We start from the raw sequence: 24,911 nt of genomic DNA on the forward strand, positions 1-24,911 counted from the left end.
TTGCTACAGGTCCAGCTGGGCTGAAGATACCCCTGACACCACTTGTTCTGCTACACATAACCACACCATTTCCTGCTGTTGTGGTTACTTGGGGCAAAAGGTATTTTAGAAGATGGCTGGGAGATGTCACTGCAGTGTTGATAGAGGCAGAATGGATGCTTGTTAGGCCCTCCCTGACATTTACTTTCAGATTAATGGAAATGACCACCAACATCTTTAAGAGAGAAAAACAAACATCTTACCTTCCCGTGTAAGAGGCAGTAAGAGGCTCACTTTAAAGGTCTTCTCTAAGGCACATAAAAATCTCATCATGAGGGCAGGAAACTAAATATTGCTGTATCTGATTTTAAAAAAGAGGGGGAAAAAAAGGAATTTTCCTGGCCTTTCTGGTTTTCTGTGTCCAAAATAATTAACTCCTTTGCCTCTGGATATTCTAGGGGACTTGCATCTTTACTATTCTGACTTCTGAAATCAAAAGCAAATGCTGCATTTTACTAATAAATAGAAAACACATTTTAGAAGGAAAAACCCACAGTATTTGGCTTTGTAACATGTGAAATCATAAATGTACTCTCCCTAAATCTTGTCAATTATGGTAAAATCTGGACTCACATCAGCTGCAGGGTAATCAGCAAGGCATGCAGCAGCACACCAAGTTTCTCTGTGCGCTGCTCAGATGAGCTTAAAGAAACCCAGGAGGCACTTGGGCAAGCGCCGTCACCAAGCTGTCCACAACCCAGTCATGCTCCTTTTCCCCACTGAACACAGGACACAATTTCTCACTCTGTTACAGACTGAAAGCTTTCAAATTGTTTCAGCAATTAGGCAAGACTGCCTCATTTGCTTAGGCGCTCTTTTTAAGAGTCTTTTTTGTACATCGCTGGCCGAGATCATTTTGCACCAATGTGCACTCAGCTTCCTCTCCTGATTATGTTCATGTTATTTCTGTTCTACACCCATCTCCTGGACAGCATTTTCTTGCTATTTCTAAATCCAAAACTGTACTTCATCTTTTCTTGGAGCTTCCATTTCTCTGAAATGCTTTTTCTGAGCATTGCCTGAAAAGTTTAAAAAACTTCTGCATGGCTTCATCAGGTTTTTTTTCCCTATTTTCTTGCAGTTTCCCCCTAAAAGCATGTCTGCTGCCTTCCCCTTACCACCCAGAACTGCTAGACTTATTTCAGTAATTATCCACGAGCAGTGCTACTTTTCCCAGTGTTTTCCTTTAATGCCTGTAAGTTGAAGACTGCTTAGAGATGGTTTCTGGTTTGCTACTCAGCCAGGCTGCAGAGCCTCCTCCTGCTCTCACTTTGGTGCTGAGTGTGCATCTGCCTCAATGTCTGGGGCTGGCAGCAGGCACATGCATGTTTCTTTGGCTACATTAAGTGCTTCTTCACCATAACGATCTGTTCAAAACATGAACAGAAAAACCAACCATCTAAAAACACTCTTTAAAGCATATGTACTGACCACAGTGTCATCAGCTGCAAGAAGCTTACTGTCTGGAACAGTAAAATATCCCTGAAAAAGAATTTCTGATTTCCAACCTTCAAGTACATCCAATGCAGACTGGGAAAACTCCAGAGCTAACAACACAAGCCATTACTGAATTTCAACATTATCTCATCACTCTAAAATGAACTTTATAAAAGGACCACCAGAAAACAAGAGAAAAATGAGTAGACACCGCCTGCCAGAAAGAAACGCCAATCTGCTCTGGCTGATGTAAACAACCGACTACAACATGGATGTTCTCTCAGAGCACAACCACAAGGAAGCTGCTGTCATATGACAATGTTTTCATAATCTGCACTTTCATCGTAATGACTTCTAGAGAAACAAATGCTTCTAAAATAAGCCATTTCCAAGCAGTTTCTGAAACTCTTTCAAAGTGGTTCATTCTTACCAACAGACGTATGTGGAGAGTTTGTGAGTTTAACTAGCAGGGAGAAAAGTTCAAAGTCACCATGGATAGCTCATCATTTATGATGCATCACCAACTGTCACCAGCATCATTAGGGTGAAGGTGTGAAAAAAAATAATGTGTTGCATGGCTTTTGTCCTCCTCCTCATAAACAGTCACCACCACCACTGAGCAAGGAGCTCACTGAAACCATTCGCTGGGACAGCAAGCAGCAACTTTCACACTGCTGAGCCAAGTGGGGGCACAGCCTTATACAGGTAATTGGGAGAATTTCTCTCTAAGGGAACTCTCATCCCTGTTCTGCTCAATAATTGGGATGACAGTGGTAGACAAAGACGCTTATATCAAGGTATATATCACCATATAACACTATGTTACTTTTCTCCAGCTATCACTCCACAGCAGGAAAAGCAGCAAAAAGCATTCTTCGTAAGAACTTACAGCTTTCTAATACATATTTACAAAAAGGAAAAAAACAGTGTAATATGAAACAACACTTTCATGGATCAACAACATAGGCTCCATCCGCTAACCCCACCTGACATGACCAACCCCTTGTTTAAAACACGAAAGAGAAGTACTAGTCTGGCATTCCTCTGAAACGAGTTTGTGTTTAGAAGTTAAGGCAATATCCTTTTCACTAGATAAAAAACATCTGGATGATAACAGAATGTCACAATTCCCTAAACAGTTTTGAGGGGGGGCAAAGTTAAAGCAAATACTTCCCCCACCCCACATGCACAGAACAGATGTTCAGTCTTCAGACAGAATGAATGACCACAAAATACAATAATCTGGAAGTGCTGAAGCCAAAGAAGTCCACAACTAAGCGTGCCAGATCCCAAACCCCAAATTACAAATGTACCATCTTAATACAGATTTGCATGAACCTTGAGCAGTGCTGTGCAAACAGGAGGTTAATTAAGTGTATCTGAAACAGAAACCTGCCCACCACTCCCCAGAGAACAGTGCATTGAAGATGGCAAGGCATTGGCTCTATGTGGTTGAGGCCAGCACCAATGCAGGCACAGCAACCATTCATCAATCACATGAAACAAACAAGAAATAGCAGTCAGAAAATTGTTCCTAACATCAGCATCAGTTCAACTGACTTATCACAGCAATTTCTGTGGCACTGCATTTCGCATAGCTAAGCCGAATGAAGTTTGAAAGAACTAAGAATTGACAACAAGAAAGAATTATCTTAATGGTGGGGTTTAAATTCCCTGTTCTCACGTCACTGCTTTTTTCCCCAAGGCCGCAAACAAACTTATCTGATGGACAGCAGTGACCCAGAAATAAGATCTTACCTTTGATCTCGCCACAATGGAGTGGCAGCAAACTCAGGAGCTCAAGACAACAGAAATCCTAATGTTGACAAATGAAAGGTAATTACTTCTTGCCCACCATGCAAGCTGCTGGTGTGTCCTCCTAACAATAGGCAATAGAAATTCGTGAGCCACGATGCAAAATCGGGGCTGGCTGCTATTTTTCTGGTGGGGATCAAAAGGACTTCCTTTGTCCCTCTGGTCTATACCACCAGACCTCAACTTGCCGCAGTTTTTGAGGAACAGCTTTTAGGGATGGTCAGGAAATAACATGCCCCCCACAGTGTCCCAGGAGTAGCAGCTGCCAGAGGTATTTAGTGAAGAGCTGCAGCAGAGCATTGGGTTTTGGCCTCAGGTAGCTCATGCTGATCATTCCACGAATTCAAGATTTATAAACACAAATCAGTTCTGAAACATGCCCTAGAAGGACACACCAACATTTAACCACCTGCCGACCCTTCCCCTACCAATTATCAAGTGAGGTTCAGAGCAGCTCAGGCTTTTGCATATCTGAATACACAGGTAAACACAGAGGCTTAGTGCACAGCTTGATTAATTCACTTTAAGAATCAACTGGGATTAACTCTAAATTGTGTTTAGCTTTCAGTGCATAGAAGAGGTCACGTGAATTAAGTAGGCTGTCGTAAATTCACACCATACTTAAGTGATTACTCACCTTCTCTGACCAGGTCCTCTGCACACATACTGTCCAACAGAAACGATATACCTAAGTCAGAATGTCTGGAAGATACCAAGAATTCAAGAGAAAGAGCCAGGAGGCAGAATGCAGTCAACATAAAAAACCACCACCACCAACAACACAAAGAGAATACTTTTAACACTTAGACACGATGAGAGAAAAGTTAGTGTCCAAGGACTACTACCTAGTCTATCTTGCTGTTTTTCAGATACATTGCTTTTGCACATCTCCTAAGGAACAAAAAAGGATAAAATCCTTAGAATTATGTATGTAGTAGCACAGTTGTTTGCCTCAAACCTTCACATTAGCAAGGGTATTCACATTAGCAAGGGTACAAACACCGAAATGAACACTGCAAGGCCTCGCTCCAACACCTAACAAACCACGAACCATAAAGCACTACCAGGGAACTTTTTGTGATGATATACATAAACTAAGGAGTCCATCCAGACCACAGGGGTGGACGTACCACCATCTGCCCTCATGCCAGAATGGTGGGTGTCCACCGTACCCAAGCCCAGTGGGTGGAACTGGCTCTGAGGAACCATTTCTCACTGGACTTCCCAGGTTAGCCAACTTCATGCAAATGACACCACTCTGTACTTGTCCCTTGGCCAACTCCACAGATAGCCACCATTGGTTGCTCCAAAGATGTTCTACTTACCCAACAGCAAGAACAGCTGCCAGGAAGCCAAAGGCAATATAAATGGCCAAATCCTCAAAGCTACATAGTATAGCTGTACTGGCACCCCCCTCTAGTGGAGACGTGGCTTATATCAGCGAGAGTCCCTTCTGCAGAGTCACGGACTGAGGGGGGGACAGGGAATTTAATCAAACCCCACGCAGAAATGGAGGGGTAGATATGTGTCACCACTTGGCCTTGCAGGCTCCTAAGGATGGCATTTCCCATCCGTCCCACTCCATGTGCCTGAAGATGCCTGAGCACGAAGCAGCCAGGGCAGCTGTGATGCCAAAGCCCTTCCTGTGCCACTCTGACTAAGGAAAAAGCAACTGTGTTCCTAGAATGATCATGCTTATGAATCCCTTCACATGGTCCTTACAGAGCATTAAGAAAAATTCAGATAGAACTAAAAAAAGAGTCAAGCAAATCCCTCAATGAAAACTTTGTTACAAAAATATGGGCAACTGTTTTCTGTTCATAAGAAATTTCATGGAGGAGATGTGGAGGAAGCAAACGTACAGGAGGCAGCAGGAGAGTTTGCTGAGGCTTATTAGTTTTAAGGCATTTCTGTGTGCTCTGCAACCACGTGATTGCTCCTGTCATCAGGTTGTCATCAGCTCACACAGCTCTCCCAATATAGTCTTCTCCAGGCTGAGCCTCTCAGGAAGCTTTTGGTTGTGAAACTCAGGCAACCTGAACAAGGAACAGAAACATATGGCACTTCTTGGAGAACCAGGTGGCAAACTATGCACTTCCTATCAAGTATTTGCAAAAATGCAGTGGTTTCTAGAGACCCATTTAAAGTCTATTCACTAATTACCTGAGTTGCTTTGATCACAGTAATATCCTGCAGCCTCAGCCAGCTTCCAGCCACAGCTGCACGGGGCATTTGAATCAGAATGCTACAGCCACTATCAGCAAGAAGCTGAAAGATGATGGCAGCAACCAGACTGACTCCAAGACTTGTCTCCAGTTCACATGCTTTCTGTGAGGGGATGTGCTCTGTTCTAAAGCAAAGTTTTTTATCAGTTCCATCCAAGGAAGAGCAAAATGAACCTGGCATGTGGCCAGACATATTTGGGACAGCTCTCAAAGCCTCACACAGACACTGTGCTCAGGGCAGGTCCAATGCAGCCTGTCTGCAACATTCTAGTAGGAAAAGCAAGCAAAAGCAGTGACCATTCAGCTCTGCAGTTACAGACATACCTTTCAAGCACAATATGTCCTATTTACTATGCTATGTTCAGTCCTTGGATACTGGATATCTAACCAGACACCCATTTTCATGAAGCTGGCTACCCTGCTGCTGCGCTGTCTGGGGAAAACAATAAACCAATCCAGTTTCCTTGACAAGGAATGAGAAGCACAAAGAATGTTGGAGTACTGGCTTTGCATCTGCAGGAGTGCAGCAATATTTCAAATCATCTTTAACCATCATCCTGAGCTTTACACATGGACAGAAACTGCTGAATGTCCCCAGAATCCCACACCAAAAGCCAAACCTTCACTCCTTGACTGCATCTGAAGATTCTGTGGTTGGCAAATACTCACTTAAACGTGACTCCCAGCAGGTCCCAGGTGTTGCTGTGGCACAGAGGACAATATGCTCTTTGTACCTTGGCCTGGTTTCTCCTGACAGGACAGGAATGCCTGGGGACATTCTGATGTGAACTCCAAGAACTTTCAAAATGGTCTCTAGTACCAGTAAATTGCCAAAAACCTGTCAATCTCACCCTAAGCAGAGTTTTATACACATTTGCAAAGATACCTCCTCCAAGTGCAATATTCACAATAATGGAGGCATTAGTATGGAATTTAATGGGCAACACTTCCCTCTAGGATTTACATGCTTATTGTACGCAGTCTGAATCTATTCTGGCCCATTCCCTTATCAAATTCCCAAATGCTTTTGCTCTTCATTAATTAGTTTTATATGTTTAAACTAGCAGGCAACGACAGAAAGGTACTAAAAAATTTAATCCTGTAAGCACAACCTCAGGCAGCGTAGCCACACTATCCCTCTACACCCTACCCTGCAGCCACATTACCACATCAAAGCAACACCTCTTCACTGCAGCCCATCTCACAACTGTACATACCTTGTAAAACTACAGACCTGTTCTCTTTGGGGAGTCACAGGAAATGTACCTGGTGCAATATACATAGAAATGGCACTAGAAGGCATCAGTGGCATGGGAGTGCTGACGTCCAGCAGGTCAGGTTAGAACAGGGCCCATCCAACCTGGCCTGGAGCATCTCCAGGGATGGGGCACCCACAGCTTCTCTGGGCAGCTGTGCCAGTGCCTCACCACCAGTGAGGAATTTTATCCTAACATCTCACCTAAATATCCCTTCTTGTTTAAAGCCATTTCCCGTTGTCCTATCAGGAACAGACTGTATAAAGTCAGTCTTGCTCCTGATTTATAAGCTCCTTTTAAGTACTGAAAGGCCACAGTACCTTCTTCAGGCTGGGCAAATTTTATCACAGTTGCATGGTAAGAGATCAGATAAAGAAAATGGATGTGTCTGTGCAGGTCTGTGAGCACCTGATGCAGTCCTGAGAACCAAAGGAATATGATGTGTTAACTACAATGACAACTGCCTTGGTCTCAGGGTGAGAAGACTGCTTCTGGGGACAAGCTGACTCTGCCTGCTGTAACTGCTGGCTGGAGATGCTGACCCAGAGTACATCTGACCATTTGCTTTTCCATCCCCTAACATCCCAGGAAACCCATAGTGCTCTGCACCCGACAGCCTTGGAGACCAAGACATATTCAGTGAGATCCATCAGTATGGACCCTTTCCCAAATCCTACTGTGACAGGTAAAACAGCAGTGATTGCGCTTGTAAGGTACATGGCTATTACTCATGGTATGTTAGCAGTCCTTCTTCTTTCCTGCAAACGCCAGCCCAAAATACAAACAACTACATGGCAAATGGATGTGATCTGTACCACGTTTCCTTGACTTCTCAGACACCAGTATGTCCTTGAAGGGGTTCATGTTAAGCTCAGCGCTCTTAAGTAACCACTCACTCACCAAAAGAGGATATAAATTTCTCCATGCAGTTAATATTCAATACTCATTCAATTGTTTTTTTATTTTTTAAACAGAGCTGTAGCTAGCTTCTTCAAGACAAGGAAAAGGATACTGTCCTAGTTATACATACGTTTTTCCATCCAGGCTGAGAACAATCATCTCCAAATGGCCAAATAACTTCTAAGAAAAGTCTCTGGAAACTGCTCCCATAAATAATGTGCTGGCACCATTTTGTATTGACACACACTCCCTAAAAAGAGGGGGAGGAGGCAGGGAGGGAGAGAGAGGGGCTTACAATGAAAAACAGTATGCATTTCCTTTGCCAGGCTTTTACCACTCTAAAAATTTCCAGCATTTTGTACAGAAAGATCTTGCCTTTGATGTCAATCCAATGCTTTTTTGCTTGCTCCTGCAAGCACTGCAGTGTGCAATACATTTTCTATCTGGCAAAGAAATGGCGTACTGTCTGAAGGGTGCCTGTGAAATTCACCCTACTCAGGGGGTCACTGCAGCACATAAATTCCTAAGGAAAAGGCGAAATGTGCGTGGGCCTCACTCATACTGGTGTATTTCTGAGAGATGAAATTCATGCATGACAATCAAATTCATTAGCACTGTTCAAAAACCTGACTTCAGCAGATGTTTGCCTGCTACCTACAGTCAGAAGCAAAAACAGAAAGATAGTATTAGTCTTGCACACTTGGCACCTTTGTATTTTTAAATAGAAGGTGAAAGCACCATATTTTATCTAGCTCATGCCACTTGGAAGCCAAAAAAAAAAAAAAAAAAAAAAAGTTCCAATGCCTCTCAAGTTAAAGTAACATTAAAAAAAAAACCAACAAAAAAAAAGCTAGCACATAACTATAGTGCAGTTGTCTCCAGTATGGTACCAATGGCCCAAACCCCAGCTCGTCCCCAGGGAGATGCAGCCTTCCACGTGCACATCTGGAGGCACTTCTCCTGCTGACCCACTGACTCTCAGCAGCTGACTCCATGGCCTGTCACCACCCAGGTCCATTGGCCATGATCCTCGTGGGTGCCAGCATCAAAACAACAGTGGTTGGCTACCACTAAGCAGCTGGCACAGGCACACGCACCTTGCCCACAGTGGCATCCATGGCTTCTGATGTCTGCTGGGAGTATTCATTTTGTTTTTAAGAAGAAATTCCTTGCCCAGGGGTAAAAGCACCAGCGCTCTCCCCTTTATGTGCACTAACATAATTGACAACATTATCTGACTGAAGAAGCTGAATCCAGTGAAAGATAAAGGCAGGACTCAGAAAAATGTGTTTAACAAACCATTCCAGGCTGTGCCTGTCAGGAAATGCCGAAAACTTTACACTACTCCAAGCAGGGCTATTGTTCCTCTATGTAGAAACATGTGCACAAACCACCTCGGAAGGCCTCTTCCAATGGTCACACAGTGGCCACATGGGATGTGGTTGCACTCACACGACTCAAGCTGGCCCTAAAGAGGCTCTTTTTGTTACCAGTGATACGCATTACACAAATGGAAACTGTGTTTTCATGAGTAAAATGCACCACTCATTTAAGATTAAGACTAAATTTATCTTAAATGCAACCTTCAGCTAAGCAAAGACCAAGGATTTGCAAGCCAGGCTGAACAGGCTGAGTGTGTGAGAAGGATGATGGGCAGTCAAAAAATTGCAGTAGATGAGAGCAGAGGGGTCTGGATATACAAAGACAGACCTTCCTGAGAATTCTCCTCTAGCTTCATTAATAATTGTGAAGTCACTGTGCTTGGGGGTGCTCAAGAAACCTGTAGATGTGGCACTGGGAGACACGGTTAGTGGGCACAGTGTGATGGGTTGGACTTGGTAATCTTTGAGGTCTTTTCCAACCTTAATGATTCTGTTCTCTGAGCCGAAGGAGGCATCCAACCTGCTTCTGAAGTTGTGTGTCACTTCCCTCAGAACAGCAATGAAGGAACAGGAACGTGCTGCCAAAGCTTCTACTTGTTTTATGACAATTAAGCGTGGAAGACAAAAGAGGAGAAACAAAAATTCAAGTTCCCTGAAATGTAAACAGAGAAGCAGCTCTTCTTCCCCAGACAGAGCTTTCCCCTGTGCTGGGACTGACTGCACAGTTCTGTCAGAATAACACATCAGCCTTGGGTCTGATCCAAAGGTGTTCATTGTAGATCACTGACCTCAGTGGTCCATTGATGAAGCAAACTGTAAAGGATACTCAGACAAAATACAAGTTCAGCCTTGAAGGCATGCTACATTTCTACAGTATCACCTAGTGGTGCATGGGAAAGCAAAGCACGACACAAACATAATCATTATCATTTCAAGCCATTGCCAACATCAGTCATTCATGATCAGAGCTTTCTGATTTCTCCCTTCAAATCATCATTAAATTCTAAGTGGTGAAATGGGCACATAATCTGAAGAATAAATAACCTTAAAGACATAAAAATCCATTACAGTTCTCTTTCGATAACTCTTGTGTTGTGTTTGTTTTGTCTTTTATAATCATGTTGTTTCTTTTTTGAAGTTCATCTGTTCCTCTCCTTTTCTATTCCTACTACAGTAAAAAAAAAAAGAAAAAAATATATATGTATGTATCTCATTGTGCAGGAAGAAGCAGTAAAATAATACACTGCATACAAAGAACTAGTTTACAAACAACTAAAAGTGGTGCAAAGACGAAATACTGTTGCTCTATTTTCCTTTCAGTAAAACAGTGGTACGCTTCTTTTCTTTAGCATTGCTTCTAGCAGTTGCGGTATAAATAACTCATTTACATGCATTTAAGCTGAATATAAGTGTACCTTATTTCACACATATGTTTCTTTACGAAAAGATGAGGAATTCCCGCAAACGTATCAAATTCCAATTTGTTTTTGGCAGTGATGACAGAAGGGACAACAACTTCACAGTACGACCTGTTCCTGCTCCCAGTGTGTTGTAGGTCCATTCTTGGACCATCACCAAGCCCACAAGGAATGGTTACCAACAAGTTCTCATCAGTGACAGAACTACACTCAGCATTTTGGCTGTTTTCCCCGCCAGCCATCTACACAGCAAATGGCACTCTGATGGTGTTCACAAGTTGCTAGCAGCTCACCACCTAGAAGCGCTCAAAGCCAGCTGACCACCAATGTTGCTGGGTTCTCAAAGCTAGATGCTGGTGGTCTCCCAGTGACAAAAGATACTGGGAAGAAATGCTTTCTTTTCACAGTTTAAACCCTTGAATACTGGACAAAGCAGGCCCAATACAGAGAGGCTATAGAAAAACAATTAAGGTGTTATTAATGGTTCATCACAGCGATGTAAAACCTGACCCTACCAAAGATCCTACCTAAGCTGGGGTAGAATGCTCAGAATGCTTTCCCCAGCACCCCTTCCCGGATTCTCCACACGCTTTCTTTGGGACACTTACCAGAAGACCAAGCAAAAGACTGATCCTTTATTTTATCCCACTTCTTAGCAGAAAATGAATTATACGTTAGTTACAACACATTCTCTTAGAGTTACTGATGAAAGCCACGTGGCCAGAAGTATCTTTGCTCACGGTGCTAGTAGCATTGCCTGCTGCTCACACATCCAGTTCACATACTGAAGCTGGGTACATAGTCTAGCATTACTTCAGTTTTGCACTGCACATGTGTTTCATCTCAAGGGCTGTTTAATCATTCCATTCTCAGTATTTGTTTTGAAGAGAGGGAAAGAAAGCAGACACCAGTCAGTATTTTTCCCCCACTCAAGGCAGCAGTTACCAGTAACTTCCCAGAACAAGGTTTATAGCAGCCAAGGGTCCAAGCAGTGCAACCTGCAGTAGGGAGTGATAAGAGCAGCACAAAACTATTCTCCAGAATTCCTGAATAGTACTTCCTCAGTTACTTGCAGTTGCAAAGACAGAACAACCACAGTACACGTAGAATTGCACAGAATGGGACAGCGCCAATCTTTTCTAAAGAACAGCATCTGATTTTGAGTAGCTGTATGTAATAAAAACAATGATAAAATTGAGACATACCAAACTACCTTCTGAGCACTTATCAGTTAAGGAGAAGTGCACGGCACACCTACAGCCTGTGCTGCAGGACAGACCTCCAGCTGCACCTCTGCAGGCAGAATACTGCTTCAGACCATGGCTGAAACTGCCAGCACATATTGTTTTAATACTGCTCTGCCCATCTTAACACAGGAGTAACGAGGCTGCATGGCTGCCAGACTGAAACACGACTCTCAGACCTGAGAGTGACTCACTTCAGACCAAATGGTACAGCACACCAAACCTGACTTTGCATGCCAGAGCCTTTCTTTGAAAAGATACAGGAGCAACAGCTTCCAGAACTCTGAAGCTGCAGCTGCCCCACTGCCCCGGAACTTGGGGAGCACCGGCTGCCTTTGGAGGCTCTGCCTTGAATCTTCAAAAAACAAAAAGAAAAATGCAGCAGTAAAACAAACAAACAAACAACAACAACAAAAAAAAAAAAAAAAAAAAAAAAAAAGGAAAGGAAAAGAAGTGGAGATTAGAGAGGCTTCTAATTTATTCACAGACGACTTAAATGCGGGAGAAACCGGAGAGTTGTGAGCTTGTTTCAACGAGAAACCCACAAGAAAAAAAAACAGAACAGTTTAGACATTCCAACATTTTCCTGCTCAAGGTCTATACAGAAGACTTTTCAGATGCTCGCAAAGAAAGGTTTTTCTGGGTTTTCCCACTGCAGGTCTCTAAAAAGAGTGGGGAACGTAGCGGGTCCCCCTGGTTCCACCTCCCTTTCACTGCAGTTTGCAGGCGGCTTTGTCCCGGCGCTCCCTTCCACCCTCCGTCACTCCCTACCGTTGCGTTTGCCATCCATCCTCTCCCGTCCCGCACCTCTGCGCGGGCCCGCGAGGGCAGCTCCCATCCCACCTCCACGGGCCCATCGTCCGAAGGACCGAGGAAGTCAGGACGGAGAGGTGGCAACCATGTTTAGCTCGGACTACTTCCACTGCCTTAACTTGGTACAACCAGATCAAGAGAGACTTAAAGGAGGAAGGAAAAAAAATTAAAAATAAATAAAAAAAAAACAAGGACGGACCTAAGTAACCGAACAACGGCAGCAGTATTAGTGCCCCTCAATCCATCAAGTGCCCATTACTCCCCCCGGTCCAGCCCCAAAGACGCTCGTCCCGCAGGAGCGGCTCGCTGCCCGCACCGACACTCACCGACGTTTAATCCACTTTCCGAAACACAAAAGCAACCGCGACTGGAGGAGCGGAAAAAGGCACCGCAGGCGTGGAGCCGGGAGCGGCACCCCGGGGCGGGCAGGACGGCGGGCGCTTACCTGCGGGGGTTGCGCGGGGCTCCGCGGGCGCGGCTGGAGGGAGCGCGGCTCCGCCGCCGCCGGCCCGCAGGGAGGGGGGAGGAGGAGGACGAGGAGGAGGAGGAGGGACGGGGAGGAACGGGACGCGCTGCCTCCGTTCCGCCCGCCCCCGCCGGGTTGGAGCCAGGTGCGGCCCCGGGAACCCCCGCCCGCCCCGCCGCAGCCCCCCGAGCTGCGCGGCGGGGATGAGCGGAGCTACCTGAAGTGAGGGCCGCGGAGCGGTGTGCGGATGGGCCCGGAGCGAGCGGGCTGCTCCTCCTGCAGAAGTGCCCGAAGCTCCCGCCGGCGTCTGCAGCAAGAGTTTGGGAACAACGATTTCAAGTTGAGCTGGTCCGCGGGGTCAGCGAAGTTGGAAAAGGACAGAGTTGCAGGATGGGTACTTTTCCAGGCTTGGAGGAGTTGTTTCTATATAGAAAAACAGGTTCAAGTGACTTCTTTTTTTCTTTTCTTTTCCTCGTGAGTTGTCCAATAAGGTCCGATTTAGTTGGATTGCAGTAGCATCTAGAGGCCACTCTTGCATATGCAAGCGTCTAGTGCAAAGGCAGTGTATGCTGCAGAGATTCAGTGCTCGGTGGCTGAAACGGTTTGCTGCTTCCACACACTCAGTGAAAGACTTCTTAGAGAGATTACTAACAGCTAAACGTGCCGGCTGCACCTCCGGCAGCACTTGAAGTTCCCAATGAAGGACCCAGCCCATTTAAATCACTCCCTGTGCTTCCCTGGAAACCAGACACCAGCAGATTTTTTCCTCTGTGTTCAAGGCAAGCTACTGAGTGTTGGCCAGTGAGCCCAGGAAGGACATTCTGTCACATGCTGTAATACCTGGCTTAGCATCCACACACTGTGTACCAGAATAGCTCTTGATGGCTGTTCACATGCTGCATCCTGTCCGGACCGCAGCTCAGATTGCTCAGGTGGTCCTCAATCCCTTTGGGAAGGACCTAGGGTCACTCACATGGCTACTGTAGGCAAAGCAGGTCTTCAGAACGTAAATGTGATTCCTCCACTGCTGTGGCAATATGCTTTTCACAAGTGGAAAGCTTTTCCTTGGCTGTGCAGTTGGATGGTGCAGGTACAAAGGTGCTTTATGGAGAGAGCGACTGCTTCTGTATATTGGATATCTCCACTACTTCCGTAAGAATGATGGGATGGTCACTCACCTTTGCTGGTCAGTAGTGACTCTCTAGTTATGCAGGAGAACAGCAGTCCTTGCTGTTGCTGGTGGGAAAAGGCTGCCCCACAAGTGAGATGGAATTATAGGCAAAAGAGTATTTGTTAGTACACAGAAGTGGTGAAAGTTGGAGGTGTTCACAAAATGTGCAGATGTGGCACAGAGGGACGTGGTTAGTGGGCATGGTGGGGATGGACTGACATTAGAGATCTTTTCCACCGCAAATGATTTTATAATTCTATGATCTTTCAGTTTGCTTTGACTTCTGTTAGTAACTTCGTGCAGCCTTGCTGAACCCTGAAACAGTGACTAGTCATCTATATAGAGCTTGGGTAATTAATGTAATTAACTAATTCTCATTTTCTGACTAGAAAATGTAGGCAATCTTCAGAAAGTCTTAGAAACAGGCAGATACTGAGGTCATGTGGCTCAATGGAGTTCAGTGAATGTAACTTCCACAAGGCTTGGCTGTGCCATGCCGCATTCTGTAGCGCGTTCCTCTAATCACATACAGATGTACCGAATCGCATCAGATAGGGAAGCAGTTTCCACATCCTTCAGTCTGGAAAAAGCGTCTGTTTCCAGAACAAACCACATAAGTTCCATGTGCCTGATTTTGTGAATTGATTCAAATCATAAATATGCTGAACGTGTACGCACATTGATCTATTTACATTTAATTCTCGGCGTTCATACAGTTTGAGTGTCTGCAGGATTAGTCATACAGGCTCTGAAAAGTTACACATCTCATTCCAGTTCAGTCCAGGCCCGGAAAGCACCTCTGGTGTTTTTAATTAAAAAATAAAAATTTGGGGAATTTACGGTTAAGATGTGTCTTCACTCTGGCACCTCCCTATGCAGCACAGTGTGGAGTTCTTCTCATGGTGGATAATTTCATTTCAGGTTGGAAATACGCTGCATCTCTTAGTGCAGTGGATTCTTTGAAGGAAGTGTTATCTGCGACCACAATTATTGGTATCTTAGTGACAAAACAAAAGGTGAGCATTGGCGTCTCTGAGATAGGAATGACAGGAGAGCATGAAAAATAGATATATAAGGATATAAGGAAGAAGCTTTCCATAGCTAGATGGCCTTTAAGGGTCCTTTTCAAATCAGTGAAATCTATATGAATCTGTATTTTCAGTGTACACTATCAATTGATGGGATGGAAATGGCCTTGCAAGTAAACAGCTATGAAAAATATTCTGATTTTCTAAAATACTGCAGTCCATTGTGCATTGCATGTTGTGAAGAGCAGCTACAGCAATGTGTGCAGAAAAATATGCTCCCTGGAGTTTGATATTTCATTCATTTATTGTATATTTACTTCCAGAACCCCAGTGCTCACAAGTGTTTGAAGAGGGTGCAGAGGAGTTTGAGCAAATGACAACATTATCTCACAGTTGGGTGTGTCCTGCTCTTCTGAGCAACTTCAGGAAGATTGAAGTCTTACAGAAAGCAGAGCTATCCCAGGGCGTGCTATCTTCATGTCACTGCACTTCTGCCCTGGTTCGGTGTTTATTGTAAGTGTTGTTAGTTTTGTTGAAATATCATTTACTCCCTTCTCTGTCTTCCAGAGCTTTGGCAACCAAGAATCACTAACAGTTTTCCAAATGGTGCTGTGCCCACAGTGAGATGGGGAACACACACTCCCCAGAGGAGATGCTTAGGGCTGGAGCATTAACTGGACAAAATGGATAAAGAAAGAACTTGCAATATTAGCTGAACTGTGAAGAATTTGGACATATTCAGTTAATGAAAGTTTTTGCTTGAAGGTAAGATTGGGTCATTTATGTCTGCACAATAACAGCCTCAGCACAGAACATATGAATGCCAGATGGCTGGAACTGTTCCATTAATGAACTGATGCTTTCATTGTTCTGAATTTGATTTTGTAGCTTTTTGCTTATAATGATTTGATTGCACCATTAGAAACCTTCAATAACCTCCTGATAAATTATTCAGTTCTCAGAATGCAAAAGAGGAGATGCCTCTCAGCCTCCACTTTCCACCCATTTCAAATGGAACCCGCAGGTGTGCAACACCTCTGGCAGTCAGGCTGTTTCCTTAGTGCTGCCATTTAAATAATGTATGCAGGACCCATGCACAAGGCACTCTTCCCAAGCACAGGTAAATTCATTCCAGTTGATGCTCTGTTTGAGTCAGCAGGGTTACCTGGTGATAAATGCGCTGGGCAAAAAAAAAAAAAAAAAAGAAAAAAAAAGAAAAAAAAAAGGAAAAAGAAAAAGAAAAAGAAAAAGAAAAAGAAAAAGGAAAAGAAAAAGAAAAAGAAAAAGAATGATGGGTGTGTATTTAGGGAGAAATTCCTTCCAGATATGTGAAAATAGAGGAATGATGTCAGGCTCTGGGAGATACAGTCCTCTCCCAGAGCATACACTCCCTTCATTAAATATCATTTGTATTAAAAATACCCAGCTTCTAGGTTTACTTAATGGCCAGTCCAGGAGCTCACTCCTTGGGTCTCTTACCATGGGCACATTCCTTTTTTCTGGCTTACTCCTCCCCAGTAAACTCACTCTCAGCTCCAGCACTCAACTCCATGCTAGATGCAGCTCTACCATGGCTCTGAGGTCATTCATTGTCACAGATAAACCTGTATATTTTTCTGTCCTCAGTAGCTCATCTCTGATCTCCATGAGAGCAAAGCTTATGGATAGGGAGCTTGGAAAAAGGGGAAAAAAATCTCAATATTAGGTTAGCTGCATGTAAGAGTTTCCTACCAAAGCTAGATTTCTGCTGTATGCTTGCTTTGGAGATGCTGGAGGAACTGCAGTCCCTACTGTCAATGGTAAAGCCAGCTGTGTCATTTCCTCTTTTACTTCCATGCCAGTTCTTCGAAAGTTTACTCCTTATGCAAGCTAAAAAAGAAGGTAAAATAAAATTTTAAAAAGTGTGGGAAGATGGAAGAAAACCCCTCTTTCTGCGTAGAGGAGCATGGATGTGGAGAGACCCTTGGAGACGCTCTGCTTGCTGAATTCCATAGAGCCTCCTTTTTTACCTAGGTCCTGCACCCCTCCCCTGAGGTTTTCCTGATGCAGATTTTTGGAGTGGGATCATGCTGAGGAAGAAGTGGATGAGAGATGTTTTGGTGGAGGAGACATCTCAAGGCTTTGCACAGCACTGCAGGTACTAGGCTTATGTAACCCAGAAACCCACACTTTACCCTTATGTCTGCTCTGCTGGCTGCTGGTGGGAGATGGTGGCACCCACCCTTCCCTGCCATCAGGCTGGCCTGCATGCTGTGTGAGATCTCCCCTCTCTGCCTCACACAAAGGAATGACTTGGGATCAACTTGGCCTCCTGAGTTAATTATTAAGACCTGGCTGCTACTGCAATCTGTTGTCATTTAGGGCTGAATCACTGCTGGCGTTTACAAATTTACATATAATGTTTGCAGCATTTGTTTGCAAATGTTCCTGACATTCCTTTGTGCTGCCTTTGCAGGGTAGGCAGAGTAAGAGCAACAATGATAAACAAATAGAAAGTATTTGCTTAATGTGAAGGGAGCTGGGGAACAGACTTCAACCACTCAAGCCATTTTAAGCCTGATGGAAGCCTAGCCCCATAGTTTTAAGAGGTGAGCACACGTTCCTTCCTGTCACTTCTGCTTTTCTGAGCAGCTGAGAGAAGTTTACTGGTTCAGATTGAGATATTTGGATGTCCAGTTCTCGTTTCCTTTACTAGGAAGAAAGTGTCTGAAGAGCTGAGGAAGTTTCATTAATTTCCATCATAATTCAATGGAGACATTCTCATTCTGATTGTGACATAGTCAGCACTGATAGAAACCTGAAATAGCTTCATTTTTCACTTTCGAATTGTGCCATGAAACAAATGCAAAAACCTTTTGGTTTTCAGTTTTGGTTTCAGGAGCAGGGAGAAGACACAGGAGGATGCACAGTTCCAAGGGGACCTGTGAAGGAGCTGAGAAATGAGAAAACTGGAAGCCAAGGACTCCCCACACACCAGCCCCCTGTGCTACCCCTTGCACAAAGGGGGGAGGAGCTGAGTCAGAAGCAAAATGTCTATGAGTTTTTTTTGCCTATTTTTATTTTTCAGTACCAGAGTTAGTAATTAGAAGCATGCTCAATAGAAATATTGAGTTTTCCTGACATAAATTTTTTTGTTTGTTTGTTTGTTTTAACTTCATGACAGAAAGGAGAGGAAAAAGCCCACAAGGTTGATGGTTCCTATAGTTTCGTTGATGGAAGTAATGGATGTCATGTTGTACAGGACTAGATATCTGAATTAAAGGTCTTACTCTACAATGGCTTAAGACCTTCAAGTCAAAAATATGTGGATACATCTTTTTATGGAAAATGTGCTTTATCGGTCACCAGTTTTGTACACAAACAATGTGAATAAAAGGGAGTATGTGTAAGTATGTGGCACATGTTGCACAGGAGGTCAGACTGAGTTTTCAAATATTGAAATTGAATGAAAAATTTGATTCTGCATGAACCTGACCAAGGAATATCCTCCCTTCCAGAAATCAGTAACTATGTTAAGTGGAAAGGAAAAAAGTGTGCTGCATTACAGAAGCAAAGCTGACCTTTCCAGAGGTTAACAGGCAATGTGCAGAATGGAGATTTTTTTTGTTCATTAGGAGGAAATATGAGAGTGTAATTAGAAACAGGCTGTACTGTATGGTTTTGCATACTACTGCTATTCAAGACAGCAGAATAGAGAAAGGCACCCACTAGTTTGGAGGCTGAATTAACAATTAGAAGTTCAACAATGAGTGATTAAAATAGCCCCTTTATTTGTTTTCCCCCAATAGGAGTTAGGAGACTGATCTGCAATTGTGTGTTTGGGTTTAATGTCAGTTGAATAATGGCAATTTTAAAAATGTGAAATTTTGGATTATTCGATGGTACAGCATAATGGAGAACATACACTGCTTGAGCATTTTATTAAATGAATACCACAAAAAGAGGCAGCAGGAAAATTATAAACATACCACTGGAGACAGATTATTCAAACTGTCCTGGAAACCTGTTCATGGAAGAATCTGAGCCAAAATTTGGTCTCCATCTCAGCAGCTGTGCATGAAGGCTAAAAGCAATGGTATTTCCCTCTCTTTGAGGTGGGTCCATAAGCCCTCTGAAGTTTAATGAGAATATAGAATCATCTACTCCACAGAAAGGTGGAGATATTAATCATACATTATGAAAATGCTCAAAGAGAAGTCTGGGCTTTAGCATGTAGAGCCTCCATAGATATGATGAGTTTTTTAGTTTTTTCCCTTCTTAGCAAAAGTTCTCTTGAAAGCTGTGAAACACTGAGGTTGGGTAGGATGAAGTAAGTCAAGGAGAAAGGCTGCTCAGCATTGTATACTGAGAGCCCTACCTCTGAATGGCAGAGTTTAAGGTACTCTAAGTAGAGGCTTTAAAAATCTGGCCCATCCTGATTCCTTTCTACCAAGAGGTACCAAGTCAGGAAGTGTGCTTCAAGCCAGGGCTTTAACACAATCTCATGGTAACAGAAACAAATCCTGACTCAGGTTGCATAATGGTTGAATCACTGGAAACAGACGTTCATCGTGCCTCTTTCCATTCAGCTGGCATCTATATGACAAGTTTCGTAATCTGAAAAAGATCAGATATCCACCTCCATTTCAGGCAAAATCAAATGGGTACCTTGATCTGTGGTCACGGATCTACCATCCCAATGATGTATCTTCATTTGTGATACATAACAAAAAATCAGTGTTTGAGATTGTTAGGAAAATATCAGACTGCAAGGACAAGAATGTCTATGCTAGGGACCAATTTTCCTTCTTCAAGGCATGTTATGAATAGCCAGATGACTGAAGTAAAACCTACCTCTCAACATGGGTTCTTCCTGGCTGAGGGAGAATACAGGTAAATGGCAGCAAGTCTTCTTACAATGCAGACCAGGTGAGTACCTGTCCCCATAAGTAGTGTATAAATGAATCTAGCTGCTTTCTTTTACCAGACCAACAGCACATCCCCAGTTGGTGAGCTGGACAAAGTGGCCGCTTCCAGGACTTGAGTGCTTTGTACACCATGCTCTCATTTTAGAGTATAGTGCTTCATAGAGGAGGCAACTATTTCTCCTTTAGGGGGAAGAAACTGATTGCAAGCATTGAAAACACCAGCTTCCAAGAGAAAAAACACACTTTGCATGCTCTCCTGTAGGTGAATGGGAAACAATGCTGAAAATCTAGATGGACTGCTAAATGGCTGAAGGTTATAAACCTTTGGAAAAATGCTATGGCAAAATGCTTAAAAATTCTCTTTATGAAAGGACTGGTATAGTGTGCAGTCTTTACATTAATCTGTGTGCAACATAAAACTTTTGAATACCATGACTTATTGCAGCTTCATGAACGGTGGTAGAATAACTTCTAAATTTGTCACATAAAAAATATGCCCTGTTGCTCTTTCTTGCATTTTGAGTTGTGACCTATTCTCATCCCATGTGATTCATTCAAACTTCTACTCACTGCAATCAGTGGAAGGTTACATTTTGTGGAGACCTAATAACTAATGAAAAAAGAGAACAAACAAAACAAAAACAACAACAGCAAAAACAAACAAACAAACAAACCACACACAAAACAAGTTGTGTAGACGATGATGAGTTAATGTTTGAGGTCAAGATCAAGTCTTCAGTATCAGGAGAGGGCTAAGGTGATTTAAGCAGCTTTACATGAAGCAGTCTACACAACTGTCTGCATGCCAAGGTAGCATGGCATGTGACTCCCATTAGCTCTTGAAAGGAGTATGATACAGCAGAATCCCTCATCTTCAGACTAGCAGCATAGCCTCATATTTCAGCATATTCCCGGGAAGGCTGGAGCAATGTGCTCATTGTGACTCAGGGTGAGTGGTTTCCAGATGCTCTTTTGGTCAGTCACTCAAGCAGAAGCTGTGCACAGTGCTGCTCCTCAAATTGCAGCGCTCCTTATGCTACTCATTCTGCAAAAACAAATACTCATACTCCCCAGGATGAAATTTAAGAATAAAAGGCAGCAGGACTTCCTTGCACTGCTTTCTAGTGACTCAGGAGCTTGGCTTTTGTGTTGCTAAAGATTTATTGGCTTGATGATACTGGATTCTGGGTACAAGGTTTTCTCTCAGAGTAAGGGACTCCCCATACAGAGCACAAAGAGCTTGTTTCAGTATCCCTGGTATTATGAGAATATTTCTTCCTTTCTCCCTTCCTATGCTAGTTGGTTGGTTTCCATCCTGCCTTGCAGGGACTACCAAGAACAATAAATTTACTTCCCTTCTTCCCATGCATAGAGGCACAGAGTCTCTTTGGGAGGGGGTGCAGAATGGAGCTTAGAAAAAAACTCTGACATTAATCTCTGCATTTAGCAAAGGATATAGTGCCTTCCACTTTCCTTTCAAATGCTCCGTTTAAAAGCATCCATACAAAACTTGGTGACAGCAATAGCAGACATGGTAAATTCTTTGGCACAGAGATGGTTTTGACAAAGTAACATCTGCTTTGAGTGGAACCCATGGGCATTGTCATAAAAACATATCAGTGCTGTTGAAACACTGCCACCCTACAGATCTTGGTTTGTTGGTCGCAGTTGAGTCTTGGGTTTGAGCTTCAAATGTACAAGAAGCCCACTGGTATTGTCATTGCCTCTGGCCACATACCTTGCAACATACTCCTATCAATGCAGACATTGACCAGATTTTGCTTAAGTTCTGAAACAATTTGCACAACCCTGTCATGATGCTACAGACACGTATAGGTGCTCCATGATGACATCAAGGCCACCAGAATTGTCTCTTTTCTTGCTGGTAATGTATACACCACATCTGACATCCAGCAGTGCAGGAGACAACCCCTGCACCTGGGGAGAAGAGTGAGGACATGAAGCCTGGGCCTGTGTGGCACAAGGAGACTGATCTGCAAATGCAACGTGGTGCCTGGGCTGAGCTGAGGGAATGATCCCACAGCGGCTGAGGGCCATTCTGTGGTGCAGATGTGATGGCTGTGGAAAGCCAGGAAACCATTGAATAAGCACAGCTGGAATCCATCAAGTCTCCCAGCCTGCAGTAGGCCTGCAAGTAGACTAACTTTACACGTCCCCCTCCTCTGCCCCACGTAGCCGATTGTTGGGGGGTCACTTGGATGGGGGTTTGTGGGCACCGAAGGTATGGGTCCAGCAATCAATCCCCTTTAGTATCTTCATTTGTGAATATTGTGCTGAAGAGGTGGATTTGGGTGGGATTGTGTGGAATGCAAGAACTGGCAGCAGGAGTCTGGGAAGGCTGTGTGCTGCTCTGAGATTATAAAGTAGCGATTTATGGAAAGGCTGTAGAAGAAAACTGAGTTTTGCTTAAACAAGTATCTGGCCTAATAAAATTAAAAAAGACCTTTTGTCTGCATGGGTTTCATTGTTTCATCTTGCAAGCAATGTTATCTGAAAAACAGACAAAATTTCCACTTAGTTCAAGGACAGTGGCTGTCTCCTCCTTTCAGTTCTCTCTACACTGCAGGAATTAGGGAGCAGCACCACTAAGTTGTCTTTTTAATCAAAAGGTCTTTTTTTTCCCCTGCATGAGAACCTCCTCTTAAATGAACACTTTAAAAGAGAGCATACTTCTCTGTCATTCTCTGTCATGAGTATTACCTGCAGTTAAGTTCTTTGGGATGGTCTCCATGCATAACAACTTCCTGTGACTTTGAGAGGCAAGCACAGGGTACACAAAACCAGTACTGACGATGCCAGAATGGAGCATCATTGGCATAGCTGGATTACTCTGTATGACAAATAAATGTATAAATAAATTCAAGTCTGTATTTGTCTTGGTTGGAAAAGCCACCAGGAAGTAATTATCCACCTCTGCTCTTTTGTTTAATCTTGAGCTGAGCAGCGCTTCCCTTTCACTGGGCATGAGCATTAGGCTGCATGAAAGCTCATGACTACTCAAGTGCTTGTCTCTGTCAGAAGGCTATCTTTGACTAGCTGTCCACTTAACCTTCACTGCAGCCTAGTCCCCTACTGGTGCATCTGGAAATTATTTCTACTCTAGCAGCTCTTACATTCTTTTCTTCCTCCCAGTCTCCACCCACGGACATCAGGACTGTACTGAGACAGATGCATTTACTGAAACAGAAGTTGATCATTTCTATAGCTTGTGATCTAAATAAGCAAGAAATGCAGAGAGTAGGAGGGAAGGAAGAGTTATATTCATCATTCAGAGAAGAAGATTTAGTGGTATGCTCAAAGTTTTGGAAATAATTTCTGTTGGATTAAGAATCGGAAACAGGAGTCTGGAGATCAGAAGTGCCAGAACCAGGAAAGTAGACTTCAGCAAAGCTTGCTCAGCTCTGATTAAAGGATATAAAGAGCACCTTAAAAATAAAGCCTGAAGTATTGTTTGCTTGACATAAATCAAAACACGAGCAAGTAAAATCCCTCTTTTCTCAAGCCTAGATTCCTTATGCATGTGCAGACACACACGAAGATGTAGTCAGAGTATAAGTGGGTGAAACTTGGTTTATTCCCCTGGAATTGTACCTGTTTATATAGGGCTGAACTAGAAGTATTGTGTCTTTGACGACATGCTCCATTAATATTTTTGTACATATGCATCTGCACCACAATTTCCAACTGTTGTCTATTTCTCTGTTTTTCAGTTGTTTAAACTTTTCACCTTCCTGCTGAGTTCCTAATGGAACAAATTCATAATGCTCTGGTTTCTGGTTTCTGGGTTTTGTTTTTTTTTCTCTCTTAATTTTTCTTTCATTTTCTTTTTTTTCCCCCTTTCTCTCTCTCTCTCCTCTCTTTCTTTCTTTCTCATTTCTATTCTTTTATTTTTTTTCTTTCTTTTTTTCTTTCTCTTTTTCTCTTTCTCTTCCTTTTCTGTTTTTCTTTCTCTATTTCTCTCTTTATTTTTCTTTAAGGTTCACAAATAATGTTCAACACACTGAGCAAAAGCTTTAGGAATAAAATAGTGGGGCTAATACTTTGGTGCTTCCTCAATATGGGGTTCCTCTTTTAGTTTCAAGAGCAAATCTGCAGAGCAAGACTCAGCAGAAAAAAAGTTGACAGAAGGAGCCATTAAGCAGAAACAGAACTCCTGTCTTTTAGCCAGAAGGCATTATAATTTCTGTGACAAAGGAGATCATATTGCACTGTTGTTCCTACAGTCACAATAAGAGGAACAGTCAGTTCTCAGAAATATGCGATTTTATTTTAAGCAGTTTTGCACAGTGAAGGAGCTGAGCTAACACCGCAGCTAGCCTCCTGCAAATAAAAAACAGAAATAAATTTCCAGGGTCAAATCCTCCTGCCTTCTTTGGTCCTTCAAAATACAACTGAAGGGTGCTAGGGATAGCATGCCATTGTGGTGTGGTTACGTGACTATGTGCACCCTCCCTAGTCTGCCTGAAGTTGACCTCCAGAAGCTTTTCCACAGAGCACAGCAGTGGAAAATGCCTGACCAGTTTCTTCTAGTATTAACATTCATCTTTAGTCCATGTTATATCTTTTTCCTACAATAAGAAGGGGCATTAACACACTGTATTTAACATAAAGCAGAATCCAAAAGATCTATGACATGCTAACCACCTTCTAGATAGGTACACCTTTATGACCCCAATTTTTCTTCTGAAACAGGTCTACACCTTCAGAGAGGAAGGAGGAACACAATGGAAAATGCAGAGTACATACAGTAGGAGGCAGAGTATGTGTTGGAAAACAAGGTGTTGAGAAA

At 43.3% G+C, this 24,911-nt stretch overlaps 1 protein-coding gene across 3 annotated transcripts in view; it reads right to left on the reverse strand.

Moving 5' to 3' along the window:
* The window catches only part of LPAR1 (lysophosphatidic acid receptor 1), a 65,770-nt gene extending 52,083 nt beyond the window's left edge, over positions 1–13,687 (reverse strand). Inside the window, exon 1 of one of the 3 annotated variants that reach the window (XM_090130496.1) lies at positions 13,213–13,687. The gene's annotated coding sequence lies outside the window, so the exon portion shown is untranslated. Of the gene's footprint in view, positions 1–12,855; positions 13,113–13,212 lie in introns of those variants that run through there. The other 2 variants (XM_031608350.2, XM_090130497.1) reach the window with 2 other exon arrangements.
* Between the last annotated feature and the right edge of the window lie 11,224 nt (positions 13,688–24,911).

The sequence above is a fragment of the Phasianus colchicus genome, chromosome Z, assembly GCF_987193195.1.
Source record: "Phasianus colchicus chromosome Z, bPhaCol1.hap1.1, whole genome shotgun sequence".
In the NCBI taxonomy this organism is placed as follows: domain Eukaryota; kingdom Metazoa; phylum Chordata; class Aves; order Galliformes; family Phasianidae; genus Phasianus; species Phasianus colchicus.